Source organism: Rhinolophus sinicus, linkage group LG01, assembly GCF_036562045.2.
Source record: "Rhinolophus sinicus isolate RSC01 linkage group LG01, ASM3656204v1, whole genome shotgun sequence".
Taxonomy (NCBI): Eukaryota; Metazoa; Chordata; class Mammalia; order Chiroptera; family Rhinolophidae; genus Rhinolophus; species Rhinolophus sinicus.
Window position 1 is genome coordinate 86,952,649 of NC_133751.1, and position 22,015 is coordinate 86,974,663.

Sequence of the window (22,015 nt, forward strand, 5' to 3'; positions counted from 1 at the left end):
CTCTTTGTCAAATCTTTAAAACAAAGCCCAACACAATTTTAAGACTGCTCAAAGAGGCATATCAATTGTCTCCTCCCAAGTAAGATTTGGAATTGCCATGGTTCCTGATATGACCGCTAGAACCTCATGTTTCCCACCCCACCCTAACCCAACATCTTCTCAGCTTTCAATTACATCCGGAAATGACTAACTCAGAAACAAATACTGTGCATTTAAGGGATTGACAAACCCAAAACTCCCAATTTCTCTCCTTTCTTTGGTGTCTACCTAGCCTATTAGTATTTCTTTGTACTTTTTCATTTTTATTTTCTATTGATTTCCCTAAATCGGTAGTCCCTTCCTTACATCTTCCAAGAGAATCTCCTTTCCTTGTTTTTGTTACTCCCTCTCTTTGCATCTAGATCTCAAAAGGGTCTCTTCACTTAACCAGAGTCATGCATAACATGTGTAAATAATTATATACAAAATATTCATTTTATATGTAAGCATATTAGTGTGCATCTCAGTAAGTATGACTGATTTTTAAAAATGTATAGTTGAGAGTATTTAAAAAGAAAAAGTTTTGATTAAGGTTTTAAGTTATAGAAGGAAAAACATTAAGAAAAAAAATTACCTATATAAATGGAATAGCTTCCTAGTATATGCCAACTCCCCTCACTATATCACCAATCCACACATGTGTTCAAATTAATTTGATTTTCCATTTTTGGTCAACAGAGCCACAGAATATTAGATTAACACAATTGGAGCCACATTTGCTTCATCCTGTAACTTCACCTTTTATCTCCATCAGCCTCTACACAATGGCAATTTTTCATTTGAGATGGTTCTTCTATCCATTATTCCCCTACTATTTTAAGATTTCGTTATTTAGTATCACCTTAACTGTCACTGCTTTTCTCCTTTTGATTCATTATATACTCTACCTCTTACATTAAAATGTATTCTGAGATGACACAGAATACACTACCAATTAATTCTAAGATAAAATTGTAGGAAATATTTCCAACTTTTTAAAAATAATCTTATTGAAATGTGAATCACATACCATATACCCAGTTAAAATGTATAATTCAATAGTTTTTAGTATATTAATATTTGTGTAACCGTCATCACTGCTATCAATATTAGAAACATTTTATTACTACAAAAAGAAACCCAGTACCTACTGATAATTATCTAATTCCTACAACCTTCTCTTAGCCCTTGACAACCACTTTCTGCCTTTATAGATTTGCTTATTCTGAACATTTCATGTAATGGCATCTTACAATGTGTTGTGTGTGTGTGTGTGTGTGTGTGTGTGTGTGTGTGTGCGTTGCTTCTTTTCACATAGCATAGATTTTTAAGGTTTGTCCATATTGTAACATGTATCAGTACTTCATTTTTACTACAAAATAATATTCCATTGTATAGCTATAGTACATTTTATTTAGCTATTCATCAATTGATGAATATTTGGGGTTTTCCACTTTTTGGCTATTACAAATAATAATGAATGTGTATGAGTTTTTATGTAGACATATGGTTTCATTTATCTTGGGTATATAGCTAGGAATAAAATAATTGGGTTAGAGTGATAACTCTGTTTAAGATTTTGTAGAATTGTTATACTATTTTCCAAAGCTCTGCACCATTTTTTATTTCCAGTAATATATGAGGGTTCTAATTTCTCTGCATCCTCTCCAATACTTGTTATTATTTATCTTTTTAAAATTATATCCATTCTAGTGGATGTGAAGTGGTTTTGATTTGCTTTTCCCTTATGGCTATCTCAAGTTTTTAATGATCTCAAATTTTACTGCATAAAGAATTTAAAGTGTTTTATTTAAAATAGGCATTAAATTTATTTCAAACATCATTTAAAATACTAAGCCTAAGCAATAACAGACAATATCAAAATGCCACTGGGAATGTATCTGTACATACAGGATGATTCTGATGGCTTATTCCCACTTAGACTTCTCTGCAGGCCCTCTGCCTGTGGACATGTCTACCAGTGGTGGCAGGATCAGATGTGACTGGAGCATGCACTGTCATTTGTTTTATTCTAATTAGATGGCCCCATAACAATAGCATATAATGTATTTCTAAATAGATAGAATAGAACCTATCTCTCCTCATCCAGCATTTTATTGGACTGATTGGTTCTACAGAGATGAATAGAAATTAGCAAAAAAGTTGGAATTTTATTTCATATCACTATATTCTATTCCCACAGATGCTACTAAAACATCTTAAATAAATAAATGTATTTAACAGATGGTTGGCCCTCAAAGAAATCCATAGCTCTTCTTGGGGAAGAATCATTTTGGTGTATTAATGACAATGGCAATTGATGTATCACGAGAAACAGGTGTTATCAAGGGAAAAACACATTTACTTGATCACTCAAAACACATTCAAATAGATTGCTTTGGCTTTTAGTCTTGTTTTGTTTTGCTTGTGTGTGTGTGTGTGTGTGTGTGTGTGTGTGTGTGTGTGTAGGTTGTTGAGTTTTTCAAATGAATCTGCTGCTTGGTCTTTATTTACTAATTATGACATGAATTTTGAATAAATAATTTGTGCAAGGATATTAAAAATTCCATTACCATTCTGGCTAAGAAATTTATAACTTTAAATTTTTATAAGCACATTTTTTGGAAGCTATGTGTTTGTTGAATAAGTACATTTTAAAATGTGTAATTATATCAGAATTGGATTTTCATATGGCTACACCAATATTTCATGACTATATCAATTTCAGGATTATCCTACAGCACTGGAGGTTCTAAGTACAAGTAAGAATGATGGACTATAATTAAGTGTATTTGTCTATGCCATCTGGAAGCATTTTACAGTCCATTAATTAGTAGGATTATTGCAATATTCTCAGTTAATATAGTCTGTCAGATTCAAGCTTTAAATTTGTTTGTGGTTGAAAGGCTGTTGTGTGTTTGAAGTAAATGCTTGATTATTTCAGTGATGGGTGTGATTATTACTAAATAATACTTATCCATTCCTTTGTAGCTTATTTTTTAGTAGATTGAAATTCAAAAAATTTACTGAGTTTTTGCAATTTTGGATTAGCAATAATGGAAAAGTATTGTGTGCATAACTAATTGCACATGGTCCATAGAGCAGTACTCACCCTTCCTTTATGGTACAAAGGATCAAATAGTTTATTTTCTCAACATAGTAGGTTTTAGGGGCAAGAAAAACATATCTCCTTAATTCAACATGTACACTTTTGTTGTAGAAAAACGAATGTGTCTGGTCTCTGTCCAAAGTACCTGGTACAAAATTTCTAAACCCTTGGGAATTCCTAAAAGATAGGTGTGCCTTTGTTATTTATGGTGGGCCCTTGTACCACACATGACTTTCTGCTAATGAGATGACTCAGGATGGGGACTAGTCGCAACAGAAAGACTACCCATGGGTTAGATGTTTGGGCACTTAAGCCACATAACATCAGCCTGACATCCTGACATCTGGGGAGGAGAGAAGGGCTATATTGAGTTCAATCATATATCCAAGGATTCAATCAATCATTCCTATGTAATGAAACCTCAATAAAAGCTCTAGACATTGAGGATTAGGTTAGCTTCAGGGTTTGTGAACACAAACAGGGTTGGATACACCAGAAGGATGACACATCTGAATTCCATCAGGAGGACATGAAAGCTCAGTGTTCCGACCTTACCAAACCTTACCTTACATGTCTCTTCATTTGACTGGTCCTGATTTGTATCCTTTATAATAAAGTCGTACTCATAAGTATACTGCGGTACTGAGTTCTACGAGTCATTCTAGTGAATAACCAAACCTGAGGGAATCGTGGGAAACCTGAATTTGTAGCCAGTTGATCAGTAGCGCAGGTACACTGGAGATGGCCAAACTTTCAGCTGACATCTGAAGTGAGGGCGATCTTGCTGGGGACTGTACCATTAACTTGTGGAACCTGAACTCGCTTTGCGTGGTGCTTGTCAGAATCACATTGCAGTATTGCAGCCTCCTAGTAAATTTCACCCTAGAGCTTTTCATTTCGCCCTGGAAGGTCTGCCTACAAGTCTTCAAATGGCCATATTCTGAACTTGACAAAATGGTGTTGCTTGCAGTTGGACTGGATTCTTTGATTTCTGATCATCACTATTATTCACTTCACTATTTAAACCAACTACAGACCGTGCTTTATAGAAATTATAATACTATGGAGAGATAACACAACTCAGTGAAAATAGGATGAGACTGGTTGTCTAATCACTAACAAGTCACTAACAAGAATTGTGATCTTGAAAATAATTAGTTAATAACTCTGGACTTATTTCTTCATCCAAAAAAATAAGGTGGTTGACTAAACTTGTAGTCTCTGGGAATTCTTAAGCAATAAGATTCTTTGAAATCTTGCTAAGATTCTTTGAATTTCAATGACTCACTTTCCTTGTCAGCAAATGGGAGTCAATCTGACTGGATCTTATTAAACTATGATGAGTAATCACTAAACCAATTCTACCTGTACGACAGAAATAGACTTTATTCTTTCTAAATGTGTTATGATTCTATGAGGATTTCTCCACAGGGAAATTACAAAACAAAACAAAAGTAGAGCTCATAGTTTTAAAAGAAAACAATCTTCTGTCAGCATCCATCAGTGAGGTGAAATACAGAGGTTTATATGATGGGAAGTAGAGATGGAAATGTTACTGTTTAATTTCTACATGGGTACAATTTAAAAATCAATACATAATGGCCACTTTTGGTTAAAATATGTTTGCAACAAGTGACATTATAACTGCTCACTGCATCAATGTCTGTGTTCAACTTCTTTCTTCTTCCCCCCTTCCTCCTCTCCTCCTCCTCCTCCTCCTCCTCCTCCTCCTCCTCCTCCTCCTCCTCCTCCTCCTTCTCCTTCCTCTTCTTCTGATTAATACCCCTTGCAAAACTCTGGCTTTTCAGGGAAATTATGCATATTGGTGTACAAGCCAAAGTACAAGTTAGGAGGCTCAGCCACACATAAACCGACATGTATCACTGAGTATTATGACTAAGGAGCTATGTTATTATAATGTAACAGAAGTTGGCATTATAATCGCATTATAAAAGGAACATGGAATTTGGGGTCAGGCAGGGCCAGATTTGTGTCCTAGCTGCAGCGTGTACCATCTATGTGACCTGGGACAGCTTACATTAACTTTAATGGGCCTTTATTTTTTCTTCTGCAAAATTCCTATTTTTCAAGATTGTGTTTAGTATTTATTTGAGGTGGGTTATATACTATGCAGTGGCTAGTATATAATCAGTGTTTAATATAAAGGTAACTATTTTTGAGGGGATGATGAGGTCCCATTTTCCTTTGTTGGCTTCAGGTTATGCATCTTTTAAATGAGCAGATTGGACTATATAATTGCTAAGAATATTCCTATCTTTAACATTCCAATTTTTAATTTTTTTTCTTTTTCATTGATATTTTGTTACCACATCACCCCATCCGTATAACTTACAAGGTTGCAGTATGAAATATGAGGCTTCAATTATTTCATGAAAGGCAGATAAGTAAACTCAAACTACTTATCTTATCCCTGATGTTTTATATTAACTCTCATAAAGTATAGAATAGATGCTTTGAGTTTATTTTCTTGCCAACACCCTCTCCTCCCATGGGTGTTTAAAATCAAGCGCTCCAATTTGTCCTCTTCGGGACAGATCATCACGTATTACGGAGGTAGGTAAAGACACAGGCACATTATGTGGTGGTAGGACAATGTTAATTTTGAATAGAGTATCTCAACCTTATCAGTGTGAAAAAGATTTGTTCAAGAACCCTGAAGGAAGAGGAACCTATCTTACAGCATCTCTTGGGCACATCACTCAGACATTGAAATCAAGAACCTACATTCAGTAGGTATACAACATTGTATTAAGTAAATTGTCTATGTGGCAATTCAGGTTCACTCCATTGATGAACTGGAGCACAACTATGTATTTTACAAATAAATACAAATACAAAATGTATTTAAATATCATTTCCCATTTCGTGATTTTAAAATTAGCTATTTATCCTTTCAGATTTACTTTTAACATTTGACATATATTAACATATGTTAATTATATATGTTAATTATATAATTATAGTTATATAATTATAATTGTAATATATGTTAATTAACATAACTTTTAACATATATTATCTAAATAATCAGAACTCTAGTTTATTTTGCAGATGTTGAACTTTAGGTATTTTCATTGTTAATGCAGAGATAGTCACAAAGATCAAAGAGCTGAAAAATAAGATTGGGGATTTCCAATTAACAGTGGATTTTATTACACATTGTTAAATTTTGGCTCTACTTAAAGGTTTTTTGTTTGTTTATTTGTTTGTGTTTTTTGTTTTTTGTTTTTCACAAAGAACCAGTGTTTTTCTTTCCTTGAGAATCAATGCTTCATAGCACAATTATTATACAAATATAAGTTAAAATCCTTATCTTTAAAATGGTAGAGGAGGGGAACGAGGTGGGCAAAAATAATTCATTTTAACACTTGATTTTAGATTAGTGGAAACAAAAAGCAACCCTACAACAATCATTTTCTTATCACTGATCGAACCGTTAGGCAAAGATGTTATTTTTAAAAGAGTCAAGAGTCTGTCCAAGTGCTCCACTCTACATTTTTTGTGTACAGCCACTTACAAGGCTATCTTCATCTACTCACTACAGATCTGATTTTTATGAGCCTCAAATTTTCTCTGTATTGAACTTCTGTCACATTATAATCACAAAATAAGATTTATTATAGTATAACTCTTTTGGTAAGTGGAGGGCTAAGCCTGCAAAATGACTTTTGAGAGCACACTTGAAGAATGGCAAAATTTTAGATAGATAAATTTTTTTTTATATTAGATTCTAAAAATTCTAACAGGGAAGTTTTCTGTACAAATAAGAATTCAATGACCCATAAATCTGTGTGGGGAAAGGGTAAATTAATATAACAAAATGAGAAATTTGAGGATAATGTTGTGTATTTGGCCTATCCCCAAAATGTTATTATTTCAAAAACTATAAACAAAAAATGTAATTGTAAAGATGTATTACAACAAAAAAAGCTGTGGAGAACCTATAACATTAGATGTATTTTTTAGGTTGTGACAAAAAAATCTTACAAATGGGCCATATTTAATATAATACAACTTACTGTGTATGGATTATGTCACAATTCAAAGACAAAGTATAACTATTTCCAGTTGATCTATATGTAACACAAGGTGTAACTAATTGATCTATATGTGTGCTTATTCCCCAGGTGGATTGCTGAACAATTTATTAACTGACACGGTATGGAGTTTTATTTTCCTTTTTTTATTCATTTATTTTGCATGAATTATCCAGGATAACTGATTAGGTCCCCACTGCATATTCTTTAGGTGTAGAAACAGGCTATGAACCTTCCCAGAAAACAGGTGGTCTCATTTCTAGCCAACTTAAATCATGTTTTTCTTACTGGATTTCTCATAATCTGTTTCCTTAGGCACTAACAAATAATCACACCAAATATCAGTGTCCAGACCTCACTTTTTCTTCTGGCCTCATGCCATTAGTTAGGAGGCCTTCCAACTATTTAACAAATACTGCAGAGGGATGAATCAGGGAGAAAAAAATTCTTTCAACATTCTCTCAGGCCAAAGACTTTAATGTGGGTGCTTCCTTATTCTACAGCTGCTATGCCAATAAATCTTATAAGTTATATACAGGCAGTATCTTCATTTTAAATATTTTAATCATGATAGATGTTTAATAAAATGGGGCTGTCTTGGGTCTCAGACACAATGAGTCCTAAGTCGTATCAGTCATTAAATATAGAAGATAAGGAACAGGTAAAATGAAATTCATAGGCATACTATTTCATGCAGAATCACCAATCTCTTTATGTAGATGTATGTAGAAATAGATGAAGAAATAAGTAGCATACAATTTAATACTCAACATCCGGGAGATATGCTAAAACAGGTCATCAAAACACAAAGCAATATAACTTGGGTGGCAGTATCCAAACCAGTAACACCTTTATTGTTTCTGTATTAATGAACAGCCACATTGCTCTGTTTAATCTAGCTCATAGCATTCATCATTCACTGAAATATCATTTTTCCTTTATGTTTATTGTCTATATCTCTAGACATTTACCCAATGATGTAAGCTTTTTGATGGAACTCTATGTGTACTTTGGTCAACACTGTATTTCCAGTTGTTGGAACAGTGCCTGACCCACTGGAAACACTCAATATTGGGAACTGACTGATAGTGACTTCCTATTATACTGTATTTCTTTTTTCTTTTTTTCCCCCTTCTTCCACCTCCTCCCCACCCTCCAGTTCAAGCCTTTGTTTCTCAGTCTAGTTGTAGGACACAGCTCCCTGGCCCATGCTGGTTATTATGAGCCTTGCTCTCCGCCTGGCTGAGTCAGTCAGTTGCCAGTCATTCAAAGGCTGCTCACAGCAGCTCACAGCAGCTCACAGAAGCACTCAGCAATGCACCAAAGCTCATGGCAGCCCAGCTCCAGGGATAGCTGTTGTTCACAGTCTTAGCTGTAGAGGGTGCAGCTTACTGGCCTATGTGGGAATCCAACCAGTGACCTCTGAATTACGAGCAGGGCGCTTCAACCACCTGAGTCACCTATACCCTATTTCTACTGGGACATTATTGATGCTAACCTTTATTTGTGTAGCACTTCACAAAAATTTTTTATACATTATATTTTTAAAGCCTCCAAATAGTACTAAAGGGACTAAGAGATTCATTATCTTTCTCATTTAACATTTGAAATGGGAGAAGTGTAGTCTAAAGATCCAGAACTAGAATTCAATCTAAATTGTCTAACTGAAGAGCTGTGTTCTCTCACATATGATATTATTTTAGGATGTTTCAGCTTTAATGTTTTAGTTTCTATTTTATAATATAATGGTCAAAGACTCAATGCACTCACAGGACAAACCATTTATGACAACAAAAAAATGTGAAAATAAACTAATACAGTATGTGATAGTATCCTAAAATAAATAAAAATAAATAAAATGTTAAATAAATAAAATGTTAAATCAGCAGTATTTAAAAAAAAACAATTTTGAACTAATAGCAATATATAGTCAAATAATAATAATAATAATAATTTATTACTAAGTATTTTTATACACAGCTAAGTCATTGTTTATAATTCAAAGAATTAAATCTGATTTTAATTTTTGTAAAAACTAACGACCAGAAGATAATAATAAACTAAATATTTACTCAGACCAATGGAAAACTATTTTTAACTTCACTGTTTAATAGAAATCCAAAGCAAATTATGATTCCAAGTTGCAAATGTTCTTTTCAACATGCTAATTCAAGTGGGTATGTGTTTTGCCTGGCAAGTCAGCATGGACAGGGGTAACACAGGAGGATTTAAAAACACAAAAACAAAGCAATTCAACTGTGGATTTTATGTAAGATTCAATGATCTGGTTACAAAATTAATAAGTAATCAGAAGGTTTTGCTAGTTCATATGTCTAAAAAGCAATAATGTGCTGTTTGTGTCACTGGTCTCTGGGAGATTTAGTAGTATAAAATTTTACTATTCCTTTGTATATAAAGTGTCACAACAGCTGCAAAGTTAAATAATAAGCAACATTTATCTTTTATCTTTTCATAGTATGGTTCTTTACTATGAAAAACTTTCATCAATAATAATAAGCTATTTTTAATACTAAATTATGCTGGACTTTTTGCATCTTGAACATAGTGCAGAAAATAATATGATAAATATCCTCTGTTAACATTTTTGAGGGACATTTAAATATGAACATTTTTAAAAAGGAAACCATATCTTTGGAATCCAAATTTAAAGCCTAGCTGAAATAAAGCCTTGTTAATTCAAGACTAGAATGCTTTGTGTTTGTATGTGATCTATTTGTGCTCATATGAAATTTTTACTAAGTTTTGTTACTCATTTTCATTTTCCTAGTTCAGGATTTGGCCACTTTACATTTCATATTCTGTTATTTATCCCAACACCCAGAAAAGATGGTTTCATGGGAGGACAACTGGGTAGTTTTCGAAGTATTGTAATTGGTGCCTATTAAGATTTATCTGATCTTCTATCTAACTCTATCTTCACAAACTCTTTAGTAGCTCATTTCATTTTATTTTTTTAGTTTCTTGAGGAGGAAATGGCATTAAAAAGTAATTCAGTTCAGCTCTTTGTCAAAAGAATTATTTCCCATACTGATGAGAGATCATATGTGCAAAGAAATCTGTCCTGAATTTTTTTTAATTATGCACTTTCAAGAGATTATTTATGCAGCTTTTTAAAATCCAATTACTTTTTTCCTGACTCACTGAAAAATATTTTAAGAACATGAACATTTTTAATGGGGGTCATACGTAGCTAAGGGAAGGAAGGAGCAGTCCTTTCAGAAAATGGAACACATCACGGGAAATTAGACCCGGGTTTGGAGAAGCCACAGGACTGTTTAAAGAAATGTATGACTAATTATTGAAAGGGGTACCAGAAAAAGAGAAAGGTGAGTTAGAGAAAAGTCTTACATTTATCAAAAAATTTGCTGAAGGCTGCTCCTAGGCAATTTTCTGAATTCAGGACTCAATGCAATTCAAACCGGTTTTAAAAATGAAGAGTGAACTATAGTGTAAGAAGCTTAAAGGATTTTTTTCCCTACACATTAATAAACAAAAATCATATGTAGGTTGCCTTAAGTATTTTAGACATAGTCTATGTGATTTTATAGGTAATGGTTATAGTGTGTGTGAACGAGGAAACTAAAAATATATAGTCTAATTCCTCCTGACCTCATAAAATGTTCCAATACTTTAGATAGATTTTTGCAATGTTTCCAGAGAAAAGAAATCTGTTGCTGCCAATGGGTTTAATTAGTATAAAATAGTACCCACATAATATGCACCAGCTGTAGTTCAGAAAATAATTTGTTCTTTTGAATTGATAAAATAGATGCTTTTTCGTATATTTGTGCCAACAGTCCTGTTACTGTGCTTTTGAGAGTCAGTTTCAGCAGTTTAAGTGGAAGTGGCAAAATGATGTCATGTTCATTTACCCATTTTAAAGTTCTTCCCAAGACAGATTCTCCCAAGTAGATTTTAACACATCATACCTGTTTTTCAAAGTCATATATCCTGCTCTTTACAGGGTAAAGTTTTACTCCTATTACTAGTACAAAGAGAAAGATATGGATGATGATTGAAATTTGGGTAATAAAAGACATGAGTATGGGTCTAAAGCCAACACCCATAGCTCAATGCCCAACCTTAACCAGAGACTGTGATCAGCTCTATGCAGGTCTGTTACAGTAGTAATTCAACCACACTGATTTTCATTTACACCACTGGAGCCTCTCATGGGTTCAAGTAGAAATTTCTGTGGCATTAAAATAATATCCATTCAATGACAGGATATTATAGCTGCATGTTCTGGCCAGATACATTGCAGTTAGTTACACTCTAGAGTAGAAATAGCAAATTTGTGTTCCATACATTTTTACTGTCCAAATTACAGGTTGTTCTTTTTCTTTTCTTCTTTTTCTTTCTTTCTTTCTTTCTTCTTTTTTTTTTTTTTTTTTGGCAATACTTACTTAAAGCATGAATAGCCCTTAACTAAGGCAGTACTCAGTATTTATAAAAATGAATATTAAGAAGAATACAGAAAATACATGTAGAGCTTTCTGATTATCTACTTATGGGCCTTAAACTACTCATAAACATTGTCTGTTATAAATACAAAAAAAACAGAGAGAATAAAGGAATTTCTCTAAATTTTGTTTTTGGAAAATTTTTTCTTTTTACAATTACAGAAATATGTGACAAAATATGACCTTATATCTGGGTTCTTAACATGATGTTTGTCAATCTAATAAAAAAAATCTGTCACTGTTTTTAAAGAGAAATTATCTTAAGTAAGCTCTACATACATTAATCAAGTGCAGTAATTCTGAGGAAAATCCACCGGGCCTTGGTAGAATACACATGCATTTATCGAACACTGGAGTCACACACTTCTGTACCTATTAGTTTGGCCAGCTGTGTGGCTGTTTATCCTCTTATACTGAATTCCTGAGAGAACAAGAATATTCTTGTTTACATCCCTTAAACTGGCACTGCCCCATAGGGGTTCAAAGCAATGAAGCGAGAAATTGAGTTGAGGGAATGGAGAGAGGACTCTTGACAATATCAGCAACAAACTGTTTTGTGCTAATCATCAGACATGGCCTTGGAGGATTCTGGGTCCTAGCTATGTCTCTCTTGATGGCTCTGTTAACCTGATAAGGTTGGTCAGATTGTGTCCAAACAAATTCGCAATTGTCAATTAAAAAGTAGTAGAAAAAAAATTAAACATTTACTTCTACGTTGTGAGTACAGCATAACAAACAAGCATTTTGACTCTGCCTTTTTCAATAAACCAATTGGCTGGAAATCAAGTAAACATAGATGTGTGCAGAATGGAAGCATTGCCTTCAAAAACTAATACTCTAGAATGTAAAACCAGATAAATGAATAGTAGGGGGCATCGCATATAAACATACAAGTAAGGACACATGTACACCATAACAATGCCAAAGGACTTATTTATATGTATGTTTTTTCTTTAACTAATTATTTATTCATTCTACTTAAAAATTTAACTATGTGATAAATTCTCTGGTCTATAAGATGCAATGAAAGGTAAATCAAGATTCCTGACTTGATAATCTAATGAAGTAATAGGCACTAAAAGAAATAGTGAGTACATAAATAGTAAAATAAATAAAAACAAATGACTGATTTGTGGAGATACTGAAGAATCAATTTTGAATTTGATTTAAATTAACAGGACTTATACTTTTCAAATCAGTCTGTCCCTATTGACAGACACATAAAGGGGTATTCATGGTTTACTTCTTAATAGCTTTAATTAAAATAAGAAGAAAAAAAAGAAAAAACTAGTGTATTACTATCTGAAAATAGGTTGTCTATTTTCCCAAGTGGGATCATTACATGCATATGGGAAGCCTATTTCAATGCTCTCATGTCTTCTGATGTCATATTTCTAAAGTGACCTAAGATTCATGTAGAAAGATTAGTAACTGATGACTTTATAAGGAATAATTTAGAGTGTAGACAGATGTCTTTACAATGGTTATCTTTTTAGATGCATCTGTTCCATGTATTTCTTACATTTCCAACAAAAATGTGGCATTTTGGGCTGTAATTCTGTCATCTAATCACATGGAAACCTGCCATTTCTTATTAACATCTTGACATCTTATTGCTTTAAACTTACCGTAAGTTCTTCTAATGTAAGGTGGGTTTAAATTCATGGAGTTGAGCTTTTTGTTATGTATCCATTAAATGCCTGATCTTTTGATCCTTACATCAGCAACTTTCACTCAAGCAAATCAGCTGTTGGCCAGGATGAGAATTATAGATTAGGCCCTGAAAGGTTAATAGTTAGCTCTTTGGGATACAATTGAAAAGCTAGAAAAAACAAAAAAGAATAAATGTGTGTTAAACTCTTTCATGTTAACTTCTACACAATGCAACTGACATGTCAAGCCCCTTATATTTAGACATTACCCAGCGGAGATGCAATGGGTTCTTATTACCACAATAAAGTTCTTCTGTTGTTTAACAGAAGGTGTTAACCTTTCTATTGCTACAAAATTAAAAGTTTAGCCTGGAAACCTTTCTCTAGACAAAAAGAAAAACCATTATCTGAGGCTATAACAAGGCTCCACAAAAGGCTGAAAATGGTCCAGAGATACTCTCAGGTGCATCAGGATATAGTATAAGGAAAATGTCACCATAATAGTTTATCTGTGTAGCAAATGATTAGAGAACTATGAACTTAGTCCTAACCCAATATGTAATAGACATATTGAATGTACATTGAATAGATACCAATGAATGTACATTCATTGCTTCCTACCTAAAGAGACATTAAAATCTTGTCTGGAGAGAATTATAATTTCTTAATGATTTGTATTAATGTTAACTTAGATAATTTGAAATAATATACAAAGAATGCAATATAGCACACTTTATTTTCTATTATGTATTTATGTTACAGAGAAACTAAGTTTGAGACAAAATTAACAATTACTACTTATTTATAAATTATGGCAAGGGAACCCATATGCTCAGGGGTTCAGAGGTATGACAGAGGAGAGTATATTTTATAAAGTAAAAAAAAAAAGAAATATTGATAAAGCCTCTGATTGTAGCAATTTTTTTTCCATTAAGGTAGGACTTTTGGAAGTGGGTGTTGGATAGATTTCAAACTGGTCTTCAGGTATATTTCTCAGTCCTTGATTGACTGCTAGGGATGCAGTTTGGAGACATTTCAAAAGAAAAATAATTGTTCACTGTTGTGGGGGCAGGTTTTCTGTGGTCAACAATTTCTTGGACTGAATGGGGCTCAACAGGGTGCTTTTGGGAGGTCAAACTCTCATAATGGTTCTTAGAGGAGAAAGCATGCCTACCATATCAGGCAGTTCCTTATTTGTTAAAATGAATTTGCATTTTTTGAGTATGCAGTGAAGCATCTGAAGTTAGAAATTGATGGCCATGTCTCTGCAAACCTGTGGACAGCAAGGAAAGGGCATCCTGCAACTAAGACAGACACAGACAAGCCTCTTAACGTACACAGCTGAAAGGTGTTAAACATATTGTGCATATGGAAGAAAAATGCAATTGTAAAATGTCTAACTTTAGAACTACTTTTATTGCTGAAAACAGAAAAGATGTTTTGCCATATAGAAGCAAACTTGATTTCTAGTCATTGTTAACATAAGAAATACCCATTGTGTGGGTATTCACTGTACGAAAAAGGAAATATAACAGACGCATTACTTACAAACACCCCTTTTAAGCTTGTACATCCTTCTCCCTTTTTCTCCGCAGATGCTTTTTTTTTTTTCCCCCGAAGTCAGGAAATTAATCAGTGAATCAACAAGTGCTTAATGGCAACTGCTTTACTAGGTAATGTGAAAAGTGGAAGTGGTTCCTGCCAGTTAGGTAATTACAGTCTACCTAAAGACAAGGTGTACATGTGCACGTGTGTGTGCACACACATGGAAATAATAATAATAAAAATAAATAAATAAATAAATTAATTAAAAAAGGAACATTAAAGGAAGAGTGGAAATAAGCATGTTCTGAGTAATCTCTCTGCCACAAATTTAGACAAAGCTCTATTTATCTCTTGTGTTTTTTACTGTGGCAGTCTTTCAGCCTCCAAATTCTTCCTTCTGCCTTCAGTGTTGTGCCCTTCTTGATTCTCATGTTTCACAGAAAAGCTAGGATGACCTCCAAAAATGTGTATAGCTCATGATGTGCATAAATTAATTTTATCAATAATAAATATGAAATTATTTTGTTATCTGCTTTTTTTTTTTTTTAATTCAAGCTTGTTGGTTAGTAAAGTTACATAGCAATGGTTAGTAAAGTTACACAAGTTTCAGGTGTATAATTCTGTAATACATCATCTATATATATCACATTGTGTGTTCACTACTCAGAGTCAGTGCTCCTTCCATCACCATATATTGGATCCTGTATGAAATTTCAATAAACAAATTAAGCATGAATAAAATTAAGCATGGGAATATAGAATTCCCGAAACCAGCCAGAATGAATATGGACTCGTAATTTTCCTTTAAGCCCTCTTTCCTTCACACTTGTTCAATTTTCCTTACTTGTAATACTTTTTTCTACAAAATATTCTTGTCAAATACTCTCCTCTTCCATTGGGGTTCTTAATATATTAGCAACAATATTTTAAAAATCACAATAATTGCATCACCTTAAATTATATATGCTCATTTACAATTCCCAAGTGCTTTCTCAAAATATAATCTTCTGTATTCATTTGGGAAGACATCATGAACAATACGTATAGTTGATGCCACATCTCAGAGAAATTGTTTTCTCCACAAGGTCATCCTGTTATTAAATGGTCCTCCTGGTTTCCCACCCCTCACCATGAGTTTGCTCTCTAGAGCTCTCTCATCTCAAAGCTCAGGGCATTTTGTCTCTAAAGTTTTATGGCACTCATTAATAAAAAAAATCCTTTACCTTTTATATATTGTTTTCCTGTTTGCAAAACAACTTTCTCATGCTGAATTCTCATTTATTTTTTAAATACATATTTTATGTTAAAATAGTTTTAGATTTAAAGAAAAATTGCAAAGACAATAGAGTTTCCTTATACTTCATACCTAGTTCCCTTTATTATTAATGTCTTACATTAATATGGTACAGTTTTCACCGTAAGGAACCAATATTAATACATTATTATTAACAAAAGCTATGCATTGCTTAGATTTTCTTATTTTTTAAATCCCTCAGATTTTAAATTAATGTCCTTCTATGATCTGATACAGGATACCTTGTGACTTTTAGTTCTCATTTCTCTTTAGGCTCCTTTTCGCTATGATAGTTTGAAACTTCTCTTTTCGACAATCTTGACAGTTTTGAGGAATACTAATCTGGTATTTCATAGAACACCCTTCATTTAGTAGTTGTGATTTTTCTGATATTTTCTTCATGATTATTCTTGAGTTATGGTTTTTTGGAAGAAGCCCACAGAGATTAAACGCCATCTTATCACATCACAGCAAGGGTACCTACTGTCAATGGGACTTATCACTGTTGATGTTCATCTTGATTGCCTGACTGAGTTTTTGTCATTGTTTGTCAAGTAACTACAATGTTCCTGTTTTCCCCTTTCTGTTCTGTCCTCTTTAAATGCAAGTCACCATGTGTAACCCACACTTAAGGAGTGGGAGCGATGCTGCATGTGCTTAAGGGCAGTATCTACATAAATTATTAGGGGTTCCTCTGCCTGGGAGATTTGTCTATTGTTCCTCATTTACTTATTTATTCATTCAGTCATTTATTTATGTCAGAATGGACTTGTGAATATTTATTTTATACTTTGGATTTTTATCCAGACTACTTTGTCACTAAAATGGTTTCAGCTTTGGCCAGAGAGCTCTTTCTCTCATTTATCTTTCTATCTCACTTCTTGAAGAAGCTACAACATTCTTTCCTTCCTTTGGGGCTCTGTTACTCCTCCCTTATTTTGTGTAACATAAGAAGGCCTAAACTACCTAGCAAGTTAAACCACCTCCATGCCCTAGCCTTTCCTTTCCTGCATCAGTCTCCAGATACAAAGAAAATTAATATGAATGAATCCCTTACCGTTCAGGTGTTGCGTTAGTTTTTATAATATAGTCTCAATCTTTCTCTTTTTTTTGCATTAGTAAAGTCTTACCTTTGGATATTGGAGTATTTTATATATTTTTATTCCCCATAAACAGTGTGAGTATACAATATGAATTTGATCCCCTGTGAACACTTGTTGATGTATCAGGAAAGATAAATAAGTGGTGATGATACTGAGAAGAATATGAGACCCTTTATGAACTTTGCTGCAATGAACTCATTTAGGGATCATATTAATTCATTTCTCAACAATCTAGGGAAAATCAGTGATTCTTGAACTCTAGTATGTGTCAGATCATTTGGAAATCTCAATAAAATAAAAAGAGCCGCATCCTACGTCTAGAGTTTCTGATTCAATAGGTTTGGTATGGGCCCAAGAATTTGCATTTCTAACAAGTTCTCAGGGGTATTGGTTTGCTAGGGCCGCCACAACAAGACCACAGATGGAATGGCTTCAACAACAGAAATTAATTTTCTCACAGTTCTGGAGACTAGAAGTCCAAGATTAAGGTGTTAGCAGGGCTAGTTTCTTCTGAGACCTCTCCCTTGGGCTTTCAGATGGCTGCCTTTTGCCACTCCCTCACATGGCCTTTCCTCTGTACACACCTCTGTTTGGTGTCTCTCATCTCCATTCCTTATAAGGACACCAGTCAGATTGAATTAGGGCCCACTCTAAATAGCCTTATTTTGACTTAATCACCTCTTTAAAGGCTTGATCTCTAAATACAGTCACATTCTGAAGTATTGGGGGAACACAGTTAAGCCCATAATAAGGTTAAATGATGCTGGTATTAAAAATTACTGGCTTAAAGCAGAGCCAAGGATTTGCTAACAAAAACTGAAAATGATCTGGATAAGTTATGGTGACACTGGTGAGGAGAAGTCAGAAGATAATGTCTGGATAGAAAGGCACCTCTTTCCCAGCAGTGACTGAGCATGACAATCACACACTGGAGGGGTTGGGGAATAAAAGCTGAGTTGGTGTGAGGAAAATGGTTTGTCCCTCACCTTCCATAGACTGACTCAATAGAAAGAGTATATCCATGTGAGGAATGTTCAAAGGCACTAGAAACTCTCAGCCTTTCTAAGTAGTTTGCCAATTTACTGCTTAATGTGTTGCTTTTTGCTCTCTGCTTATGGTATGTCTTTCTGTAGATTCGTGTTAAAGGTGTTCATGAGTGGAGGACCCTGGGTTTTCTGGATTTAATCACCGTGACATTCAAGTTGGGAGGAATATACATAGTTATCATGTCAAAGAGAGGTAAGCAAGTATCTTCATCAATTCCTAATAGGGCCAGGATTTTTTTGGTTTTTTTCAGTTCACCCCCTGAAGTTATTGGCCCTTGAGAATACATGCTAAATGTAGGGGTCTGCAATTTAACATTCAACTCTGCTTAGGGTTTAAGTTTTGCAAACTCCCCAACAAATGAACAAGGCCAGATCCATTAAAAGCCATTGTCCAGGTCTCTCAGAATCAACAAATGTCACAATTGCAAATTCTGGTTTTTGTTCTGACCCCTAAGGGTTTCTCTTACTTTCTTAGATGCTTCATTATACAGTTAAAGAAAATAATTGTGTGTGTATGTGTGTGTGTGTGTGCCTCTGTGTGTCCCCTTATTTTCTTTATATTACTTTTATCATAGCCAAGTGTCTTGAAAGTAGTGTCTCTACTCTCTACCTTTTATCATCTTTGATTTGATTCAGCCTTAAATAAGTGTGGAAGGGATCTTAGTGGCTATGTATTTCAAACCACACCTAGGATAAGAGTCAGTTACTGGTGGAAGTCCAGCATCACTGAGGCCAGAGCAGGAGAGAGGATTCCAGAAGAAGCCTTTGAGAAACCTTGACAAATATCAAAGACAAATCAATGAAAAAAAAAAAATTTAACCTTCTCAAATCTTCTATTTGAAATGTGTATGTGCATGCGTGCATGTGGGTGGATAGGTGAGGAGTGATACATCACCTTAACAGGAAACCTCAGAGGCACTGCAGATTTCTTTGTTTTCAAAGTTCCAGATCCAACCAATAACAAAATGTTAAAATTCAGACTTCTAACAGATTCTGAATCCAATCTGATTCTTAGCCACAATTACATCTGCCTCTCCTACAGCTTATTTCATTATTTCAGGCTTTTAGCTTTATTCTTGAGATCAAAGGTCAGCATAATAGCCTTAATTGTGCTTCTTTTATTTTCGCAAAGCTTAAAATATTTACTACCTGGTCCTGTGATGAAAATATTGCAGACACCTGCCCTAGATTAATAAAGTGGGTGCTATTTTTAGCCTCCTATTCTCTCCACTCCCCACTGTTCAGTTTGTTGCCTACTACCTAAACATTGAATTCTTAGCTCTTTATTACGGCCCATGATACCACAATTTGTAGCTAACATTTTCATCAGCATCTCACACTTTTTTTTGTCCGGTTTTTCAATGAATTAAAATTGATCACTACAATCTGAAATACAGTATAAAATATTTCCAAAGCAAGAAAGGCAAACTTCAAAAAAAAAATTCCATCATTACATTGAATGTATGAAAAATTCTTATATATATACATGCATATATATAATATATATGCATGTATATATATATAATATACATGTACATACATATAATTTTTATTTTTCAATTATAGTTGACATATAATGTTCTATTAATTTCCAGTGTACAACATAATTAGATATTTATATAATTTATGAAGTGATCACCCCGATAAATCTAGTAGTCATCTGACACCATATAGTTATTACAATATTACTGATTATGTTCCTTAAGCTATAGTTTACATCCCCATGACTACTTTGTAATTACCAATTTGTATTTCTTAATCCCTTCACCTTTTTCACCCACCCCCAAAACCCCTCCCATCTGGCAACCATCAAAATGTTCTCTGTATCTATGTGTCTGTTTAGTTATTTTCCTTTTATTACTCATTTTTATGTGTGTGTATGTGTGTGTGTGTGTGTGTGTGTGTGTGCATGTGTGTGTGTGTGTGTGTTTCTTCTTCTTCCTCTTAAGGTAGTCCCTTAACATTTCTTGTAATACTGGTTTGGTGGTTATGAACTTCTTTAGCTTTTTCTTGTCTGGAAGCTCTTTATCTGTCCTTCAATTTTAAATGATAGCTTTTCTGGGTAGAGTAATCTTGATTGTAGATCCTTGCTTTTCATCACTGAATATTTTGTGTCAATTCCTTCTGGCCTGCAAAATTTCTGTTGAGAAATCAGCTGAAAGTCTTATGGGATCTTCCTTGTAGGAAACAAACTGCTTTTCTCTTGCTGCTTTTAGGATTCTCTCTTTCTCTTTACCCTTTGGCATTTTAATTATGATGTGTCTTGAGGTGGGTTTCTTCAGGTTCATCTTGTTTGGGATTTTCTGGGCTTCCTGGGCTTGTATAGCTGTTTCCTTCACCAGGTTAGGGAAGTTTTCTATCATAATTTCTTCAGATAGTTTTTCAATTCCTTGAACTCTCTTTTTCTGGTACTCCTCTGATGTGAATGTTGGTACACTTGATGTTGTCCCAGAGGCCTCTTAAACTATACTCATTATTTTGGACTCTTTTTGCTGTTCTGTTTGGGTGTTTCCTGCTAATCGTCCAAATTGCTGATTCAGACCTCTGCTTTGTCTAATGTACTACTTATTCCCAATAGTGTTTCTTCATTTGTTATTGTATCTTTCATTTCTGTTTTCTTTTATTTTCTATGTCAATGTTGATGTTTCCTATCTCCTTGTTGCAGTTCTCACTGAGATCATTGAGCATCCTTATAACTAGTATTTGGGACTCTGCATCTGGTAGGTTGCTTGTCTCTAATTTTGTTTAGTTCTTTTTCTAAAGCTTTCTTTTGTTCTTTCATTTGGGATATAGTTCTTTGTATCCCCATTTTGTGTACCTCCCTGTGTTTGTTTCTATATACTAGGTAGGGCTGCTATGTCTTCCAGTCTTAGTAGAGTGGCCTGATGTAGTAGGTTTCCTGTGGGACCCAGTGGTGCAATCTCCCTGGTCACCTGAGCTGGATGCTGCAGTTGTGTCCCTTGTGTAGGTTGTACATATCTTTCTGTTGTAGTTGAGCCTTGGTTGCTGTTTGCACATCAATGGGAGGGATTAACATTCAGGCTGATTGATTGTGAGGACTGGCCATTACTACAGTGGGGAAGCTATTGTTCGGGGGGGACTCTAAGGAGCTGGATTCATTTTAGCAGGGCTCTGGTGCATGGTCAGTTTTCACTTTGGGTGTGTCATCTGTGGAGGCAGCTGGGTGGTGCTCTGGAGCTGGCCACAGGTCTTGCTGGCCCTCAGGACACCTGGGAAGGGCATTGTAACAAGGCCAAATTCAACCTCCCCCCTGGTCAGGCCTGGTGCCACCTGCCCTGAGCCAGAAAGCAATCCACAGATGGCAGCCACTCATGCTGGGCATGGAGGTAAGTGGTGAGCCAAGAACAGTTGCTGCTAGTGCCATGCTTAGGGCTGCTGTTGTGGGACATGCCAAGTGCAGATGCTGCTTATTTAGAGTTTGTACATTTTTAAAGAGATTTTAGCAAAGTCCTCCTCATCAGCCAACACAGGCCATTTGTATGGAAAAGCCACTGGAGGAAGCTTGGGTGGTCCCATAAGTGGAGTATGGCAGAGTCTCAGGGAGTCACCGGGGCAGGGAACAGTGTTAGCCAGGTTGATGGAGACTCTGATATGGTGGCCACCTGTGTCTGCATGCTGGGATGTGAGTAGGTCCAGCAAAAAAACAGTGGCTTCTTTCAGAACCTTCATCCAGAAGAAAGCTGCC